Raw genomic sequence first — 9,360 nt, 5'->3', positions numbered from 1 at the left:
CCCAGTTTCAAGTTGTGGCCTGCTCACGCATTTTTATTTCCTTTTCTATCCCCATGAGAGTCCCCGGTAGAGTCTCTGTTCCTTAGTGAGTGTATTACTCCTATGGATTATCCAATTTCTCCGGATGTCTTTTCTTCTTTGTGGACACATATCCCCACGGAGTTTGTTTGTTTTGCATACATACATTTGCATTATGAGGTCTCTTAGGGAACAAAATTTGTCTCTTTGTTATTATTTAAGCCCATTCTACCTCGTCGAGACGAAGATTTTAACCTTCACTTCTCCGGCTAGAATGACCTTAAATAGGGGCATCTGTAAGACCCCAATTTTGTCCCTAAGATCCCTCATGGCATCATAGCATTGCATTGCATAGCCTCAAGGATCTTTGAGCATCTTGGCTCCCTTTCCCTTTGGGTAGGGATCTCTTGTGAGTGGTTTAAGATCACCAAGCATGCTTGAATTGTATAACATTGTTTTTCTCATTTTTGTTTACTAACCAAAAGCACAAAAATATGTCATTTACATTTTTGTTTGTAGCTCAAGCAAGCACCAGGTCATCTGAAGACCAAAAAGTCAACTGTGCAGTCAACTGAGGGCTATGAGGTGGGGGAAATGAGTTGAGACACCTCAATCATGTCCAAATGAGGCCTATGCCTCATTCTAAACTTCCATCTTGAAGATTCAAAGGTCATGGCAAAAGTTACTAAAAATGGAAAATGACCTATAATTCAAAGTTTCCAAATTTGGCAAGTTTTTGGTCCACATTCAACTTGACTTGTCAATGTCAAAGAAGTTTCAAATGGATTTTTGGTGAACATGAACGTTGTATATCTTTGTCTCCCCTTTTCAAAAAGTCCTAATTCATGTCCATATGATGAATGGTTGAGAAGTTATGGTCATTTGATCACAAGGTGTGCATGGAAATTCAAAATGGCATAACTTTTGATACAAAGCTCCAATTTGGTCCATTCCTTTTGCAAAATGTTTCTCTTGATCAAGACATCTCAAAATAGCCTTTGCCATGCATGGGAAAAGTGTGTATGCTCATCATTTCTCATGTGATCATTTTGGAGGGAATTTCCATAATTCAAATTTGGCTTATGATACAAGCAAAACAACAATTCCATGATGATCCTTGGTTGATTTTAAGGGAATTCCAAGCCTTGCATGGGACTGTACACGTGTAATATGGCTTCATGAGCTTCATGTGCAATTTTGCAAATCACTTCATATCTCTATAATCATGATTAGTGAATGGCTTAAGTGATTAGCAACATCATTAGCAGGGCATATAAATACCAAACCCTAATCCTAACAACCATAACAGAAAATTTCAGATCAAAAATTCAAGAATTCTCTCATTTTTCTCTCTCTTCGAATTTCCAATTTCTTCACACAAACACCAAAAATTCTTGTAGATTCTTGATTATCATGCTTCATTGAACAAGAATCAACCATTGATTAGAGCAATTCAACCATAATTCAAGTTGTTCGTGTGCACTCTCATGTTGATGGAAATTTGAAATTGAGGTGAATGCAAATGTTTTCAACCATTGTTTCTTGCACAAAGCTTCAACAGAAGTATAGTGGGGTAGATCTGGAGCATATGAGAGCTTGAGGACACGATTTCAGCAACCTCCAATTTCAGGTACCTTAGTTGCTTGCTTTTAGCTCTTGCTTGAGCTTTGGATTGTGGTTGATACACCACTTAGGTAGTTATCTTCTTACTCCATGTAGTCTGGAAGTCCTGTCACCTTTTTGGCAGGCATTTTGCTGGCAAGTCCTCCTTCAGAGGCTCTGTTTGTGTTTGTTTACAATTGTGCCAAAGACCTCCAAGATGAGGCATGTGTTACTTGATAAGACCTCCAAGAGTGAGGCAATTGACGGATAAAAGGGATTAGTAGCCAATCCCCCGTTATTCAGTGAGTCGTTCATTATGCTCGCACTACGTGCTGATGCTTTTGAACATGTACCCAAGATCTTTGTCCAGTGTCTGTCAAGTGGAATAGGATCTCACTTTCTGGATCCCCACGCTTTCTTTATCATGAGCTCACCCCGGCCAGGGTTAAGAGCATGAGGTCTCATCCTCATTTCCATTTTGATCAGCTTCACCTTAACTCTCAATGTTAGTGGTTAAGAGCTATATATTACCGTTGTACAGTTTGGCTTGTTTGTCGAGGTTGATATGACCCCTCTTGACTAAAGCCTACCCTTTTGTTTGAGCCTCTTGTATGTATATAGTGTGTGATGATTGTTTGCTTGTGAACTTTTGATGTGTGTGCTCTTGAACTAGGAGTTTCCATTTGTGCTTAATTTGAAAATCATTATCATGTTCATTCCCTGTGGAAGTTACAAGATACATTGAGGATCTCTTATGAGACTTGTTTGATTGCTTATGCTTTGTGCTTGCTTATTCCAAAGGATAGGAACCACTTGGATCATCTATATGATCTCAAGAGACGAACTCCTAGTGTGGTTTCATTTCTTAACCATCACCTTCTTGTTTTCCTTAGGACTTACCCCTTATTCTTCATTTCTCCATCCTAACCCAAGCCAAAAAACTTTTTGTGCAAACATTTGACTTTGTTTTCAACATTAGAAACCTAAGCCTTATGCTTTTGATTTTCAAACTTTATTTTCATAACACTCATTTTGAATTGAATCTTTAAGTCAACTTTGACCATTTTTGTACATACTTCTAATTGGTAAATATAACCCATTCAAATGTTTCTTTTGTAAATTTTACATAACCTTTAGCTATTAGGTTTGAGTTATCTTTGTGGTAGATGTAATACTCACCTTTGTCCTTAGTGATGGACAATGAGCCTTCCATGCTTATTATAGGGTTAACCCCTCACTAGCATGTTGAAGCTATCCTCACATGGTCGACTTGTGGTTTTTCAGGTTGAGTTTTCTCCCTTTGATAACAAAAGACCTTAAGGCTTTTGGACCAATCAATCCACTCATTTGTTTTTTGAGATTTTTTACCCGAACTACGAGGTTTTGATCCTAATCTTTTCATAAGAGGGTACGTAGGCAATGGGTTTATCCATCCAAACACAAAATGTAAATAAACTTGTATATTCTTTTCTCATCTCTTCAATCATGTTTGCACAAATAAAAATTTTCACAAAATAAATAACCTTTGCAACAAGTATGAAAAGGGCTCCCTAGGATGTTTTGGGTGCCTAACACCTTCCCATTGCATAACCAACCCCCTTACCCAGATCTCTGTTTCTTTTACTAGTTTTGTTTGTAAAACTTTTAGGTTTTTATTCGCTTTCTAACCATTCCTTTGGATAAATAGAAGTGCGGTGGCGACTCGACTTTGTATGATTTACCTTAGATTTAGTCAATATCTCCAATGGTAACGAATACACCGCTACAGATAGACAAGAATATTTTCAGGCTGGTAAACAACTGTGAAATGGCCAAAGATGCTTGGGACATTCTCAAGACCACTCATGAAGGCACCTCTAGGGTAAAGATGTCTAGACTTCAGCTGCTCACCTCCAAGTTTGAAAACTTAAGGATGAAAGAAGATGAAAACATTCATGAATTTCACATGAGTATCCTTGAAATTGCTAATGCCTCAGGAGCTCTGGGAGAGAAGATGACAGATGAAAAACTAGTAAGGAAAATACTCAGGTCACTCCCTAAGAGATTTGCAATGAAGGTGACTGCCATAGAAGAGTATCAAAACATTTCCAACATGAGGGTAGATGAGCTAATTGGTTCTCTCCAAACCTTTGATATGGGATTAAATGATGGAACTGAAAAGAAAATCAAAAGCATTGCCTTCATATCAAACACAGTAAAGGAAAACAGTCAAGATATGGATGAAGAGTGGGCCAATGAAGTTGCAATGTTGGGGAGACAGTTCAATAGATTGTTAAAGAAAATGGATGTAAGATCCAAGGAAAATGTCAAGAACATCTCACCTGACATCAGCAATGGAAGAAGAGTAAGGTCAGATGAGAAGCCCAAATGTCAAGAAGTTGAAAGCCAGAAGATAGCACAACTGGAGAATGAAAAGGCAGAACATGTGGAAACCATCTCCAAGCTAAAAACTGAAGCTATTCTCTTAAACTCAAAACTAGAAGAGATAACCAAGTATGTAAGGATGTTGAACAATGGATCTGACTCCTTAGACAAGATTCTTCAAACTGGACTAATCACAGGAGCCAAATCTGGAATAGGGTACCATAAATCTAAGGCTGAAAGCAGTTACACTAGTTACAAACCTCAAGCTAAACCTAAATGCAGCAACAGTAAGAGCAGTCCTAAGATGTCACATCATATGTCACATCATCAGAAGAGAAAACAGCAGAAAGGCAAACACCAAAGATGGAGATGTCATTACTTTGGGAAACTTGGTCACTCAAGGCCCTTCTGCTATAAGTTGTATGGTTACCCTACCCCTGTTCATCAATAGACTCACTATCAACCCAGACCCAAACAACACAGGCCTATCAACAAGAAGCAATGGGTTCCTAAGACTAATGTTACAAGTCTAATAGCTCACATTCCCCTCAAAGAAGAGTGGTATTTTGATAGTGGATGCTCTAGACACATGACTGGAAACTCAGACTTGATAACTGATCTTCACCCTCATGACATAAGCCATGTAACCTTTGGTGATGGAACAAAGGGTGAAATAAAGGGGATAGGCAAGCTTGAGTGTCCTGGAGCTCCTAAACTTGACAATATTCTACTTGTCAAGGGCTTGACTTCAAATCTAATAAGCATCAGTCAACTAGGGGATCAAGGTCTGAATATTATCTTCACTAAAACTGAATGTCTGATTATTAACAAAGACAGTGAAGTAATTATGGAATGAATCAGGACCAAAGACAACTGTTACATGTGGAGCTCTCAAATTGATGACTCCTCTAAGATGAGTACAGTTGCTAGAAGAACCTTCAAGAGTAATGAAACACAAGTCTGTGGGAAATGGCAGACAAGGATGTTACACCAGAAGCTAAGACCTAACCTCAATGAAGAGAAGGTCATGATGGCTCAAACATCTGAAAAAGGGGAACGTGTGACTGGTTATATGCAGTCTGAAATTGGTGAGAGCTTTGTTGGGCCACAAGGGACTATGTGTGCAAGGAGCAATGTAAAGAAGATTGAGACAAACAGTGAAAGGACACCTGCTCCTACATATTTGAAAGATGAAACTGATGTTGATGATGAAAATATATCAAATGAAAGCAACAATTCTCAACCAGGTTGGCTGAATCTACTGATAATTATATACAATGTCACACTCGACGTCTTGACATTGTATTATGACAACCTGTATGGTACAACTATGTCCAAAGATCATATTCAGCACAGTTGGACCAAGTACATTATTTGTTGTCATCACTCAATTAGAAAATATGTGGAAAACAAACTCATAGTTCTACAACATGAAATGCAACTAACTAACAAGGCTGCACGGGATTTGTATAATGTCCAACTGAAATATGAAAAAGGGAAATTAGGGGCTTGGTTTCTTGAGAAAATATGGCAATTAATATGGAGTGGAAAAGGTAACAAAAATATTGTCTGCCCAATGAAAAGAAAAAGCCACATTAATAATGAATCATCATCTAGTATTGGAAATAGTGTCTATTTCATTTGCACGCTCTGCCTGAACTCAATTCTTTCCATCTTCATCAAACTACTCAGAGAACCTCTGCTAGGGCAAAGAAATTTTCCTCAAAAGTTCAACATGTCTCAACATCCATCATCATCCAGCTCAAAACCCCTTCATACAAGAACTCCCTCCATGGAGTTTCTAGATGAAGATTTGATGGACATGACTCCTATGCGTATGATACCAGGTGACGTCCCAGGCTCCTCTTCTATGACTGGAGCAAAGCAAGGTAACACTCCTGAAAAATCTCCTGATAAAGAGGACATGCACTTCACTGATCGCACCATAAGAAACCTAGTTACTAGGATACTGAATGAAGAACATGGAGTCAAGGATATTTTTACCCCTCTGCCCAGAAGGGATCCCTCTCCTGAGGTGGAAACCCAAGCTGAGAAAGATGATGACTCATCTAAGACAGAAAAGGAAGTAGCTGCTGAGGGACTATGCTCTCTTGGAAATTTTTTACCAAGCATGTCTCCTAATACTGCTCAAGATATTGAAGAAGAAAGGTTTGAAGAAGAAGATGACATTTTGGTCAATCTTGTGAAAACAAGTGTAGAAAATAAACTGAGAAAAAGGAAGAGTATGGCTGAGATAAGGACAGCTAGGAGAGAGAAAGTGGTTGCTGGTATAGGTCCCTCCAAGTCTTGGAGTAAAGTAGAGGTCAGAAAGAGGAAAGAAAGTGAGAGCTCTGAATATGATGAGGATGTCGAAGACGATGTCCCAGACATCTCCCCTGTTAAAAGGAAGGCTGTAAAGAAGTCTCCAAACAAAGTAGCTGCTGTTTATCTAGACAATATCTCTTTTCACGTAGAAGATGGTGCTGCCAAATGGAAGTTTGTCACTCAAAGAAGGGTAGCGGTTGAAAGAGAATTGGGAAAAGAGGTTGTTGAAGTAAAGGAAGTCATGGAGTTAATTAAGGCAGCTGGTCTTATGAAAACTGTGACTGCTCTGCCTCAGTGCTATGAAGGGTTAGTCAAAGAATTTATTGTGAACATCCCTGAGGAGATTTATGAAAAGAGAAGCAGAGAGTTCTGCAAAGTTTTTGTAAGGGGTAAGTATGTGAAACTTTCACCAACCATCATCAACAAGTTCCTAGGGAGAGGAACTGATGGAGGGGTAGATCTAGAGACCACGGACAATGAGGTTTGTAGGATTATTATAGCTGGCCAAGTTAAGGAATGGCCTGGTAGGAAACACCTATCAGCTAGTAAACTGACTGTCAAGTATGCCATCTTGCACAAGATTGGTTCAGCTAATTGCGTACCTGTCGCATTACGCGAAAAACCGGCGAGAAAACGAAAACAACATAGCCGCCACCGTGCATTATTTATCCCAAAGGAGGGAAAGGAAACGCTCGAAGTAAACCTGGAAAAGACATGGTCTCGCGACCAGAGAGAGATGGGATCGAGAGTCGGTTATGCGAAGGAAAGGTATTAGCACCCCTACGCATCCGTCGTACTCGACGGGATCCACGCACAAAAGAATGGATAAGGTTGCTAAAAACTGCTCAGACACCACACACGGGCTGGAAGGAAACACAGAAAGACAAGAGAAACTAACTCGGCAGGATATCGCATCCTGGGCCTACGTAGTCTGTCAGGCACAGACATCAGAGTCGACGTAGTTCGGGACAGGGGAAAACGTGCTCGCTAGGATGTCGCATCCTATGCATACGTATCTTCTCTGACTGGAGAAGAATCAGAGCACTCGTAGCTCAGCTAACGCATGCCAAACAAAACACAAACAGGAAACCGACTGCCAATCGCTGGACTTACGTCAGACTCCACACAAACAGGCAAACCGGGAAACCAAATGCCAATCGCTGGACTTACATCAGACTCCGAACCAACAAACACACACACAGGAAACCGACTGCCAATCGTTGGACTTACGTCAGACTCCAACAAGCAAACAAGACACAGGAAAACAACTGCCAATCGCTGGACTTATGTCAGACTCCAACACACACAAAAGGGGGTTGAAAAAGCAAAAGGTTGCCCGGAGAGATCAGCTCATCTCCTGCCTACGTACCTCATCTGGTATGAGGATCAGGGTGACGTAGTTCCCCTACGCAGGGAAAAAGGACTAGCCTAACCAGAAACAAAGGGAGACACAAACTACTAGGGAGACTACGACTCGAGCCTAGAAGTTATCATGCATACGATCCCTAAGTTAAGGTTTCTATCTAACTTGCACAGGGAGCAAGCTATCCTAAACAACACAGGCAAATACATACAAGCACACAAAGCAAGCACACACACTATATGCAAACAATTGGGCTCATACAAGGTTAGGCTGTGAAACACAAGCCAACTGGAATCGGGTGTAATTAGCTCTTAACCCTAACATTGAGAGTTAGGGTGAAGCAGATGAAATGGGAAGTGAGGGTAAGACCTCACAGCTCTTATCCCTGGCCTGGGAGAGCTTCAGACAAATGAAAGTGTGGGAGTTCAGAAAGTAGGAACTCTTCTTCACATATGACTGACACAACAAAGATCTTGGGTTAATATCCACAATGCATCAACACATGGTGTGAGTAAAGTGGATGACACACTGAATAGCAGGAGATGGATTGCACATCTCTTTTATCTGCCAATTGCCTCATAAGAGGACTTTTCCTGCTTGGCACAAAAGTAAACATTCACAAGCATTGCCTCTTAAGGAGGGCTTCAGACAGGTGCCTGCCCACATAACAGGACAGGTCTTCCAGACTACATGAAGTCAGAGAGTTATACCTCAATGGTTAAGCAACCAAGCAAAGCAAAAGCAAGTTCAAAAGAACTCAAAGCAACTTAGGTACCTGAAAAAAATCTAACCCAATCAGTACACAATTCAATCAATCAAACAGACAACAGTCAATCATACAATCAGACAGATATGGCATTAATGTGCAAGGCACAAGCCAATAGGCACAACACAAATGACTTGGAATCAACCTACAAAACCACATAAGGTTAGCCAACATCAATCAACTAATCAATCCAAATGAGTGAACCACTTCAACCATGGTAATGTGCTTCTTAACCTGAAATCCACAATCCAACCAGTGAGTCCAAACCACTAGGTCAAAGCCTAGGGTCAAAAGAGGGTCAAACATTCAAAACAGAACATGAAATTTAACATGAATCAACTTCATCCAATCAACAACACAACTCAAAAGGTCCCATATCAATATCATTAACCAATAGCATTTCATGAACCAAACATGGCAAGGTATGCAAATTGTGACCACATTGTGACATCAGAAGAAATAAATGCACATTAAATAAAAAATGATTCAAAATATCTTGGCAAACTTCATGAGTAAACAGGACATACAACATGATCATCACACAAAAAATTAGAGGCATTGGACATCATTAGGTATGGCAATCACATATCATAAGTCAAGACAAGCACAACAAGCACATGTGTGACACAAATTGTCACACCAAGTTAGCATAGGCATAAAACAGGGATGGATCATGGTAAAAGCCTCAAACCAAAGCCAAAACAACACTCAACATGTCTAGAAATAGTGTGCAAAAATTCAGAAGCATTGGATAAGAAACAAACATTTTATGATCAAATGAAGTTCAAGGCAATTTTAAAGCTCACTTGTGACCAACCAGAATGAAAAATCTCAATTAAATCAGAAATCAATCAAATAATTCCAACAAAATTCATGCTCATTCATAACATCCATAACATGCATCACACAAAAAATCAGGACA

This window comes from Lathyrus oleraceus, chromosome 7, assembly GCF_024323335.1.
Source record: "Lathyrus oleraceus cultivar Zhongwan6 chromosome 7, CAAS_Psat_ZW6_1.0, whole genome shotgun sequence".
Taxonomy (NCBI): Eukaryota; Viridiplantae; Streptophyta; class Magnoliopsida; order Fabales; family Fabaceae; genus Lathyrus; species Lathyrus oleraceus.
Note: the sequence above shows the minus strand (reverse complement) of the source record.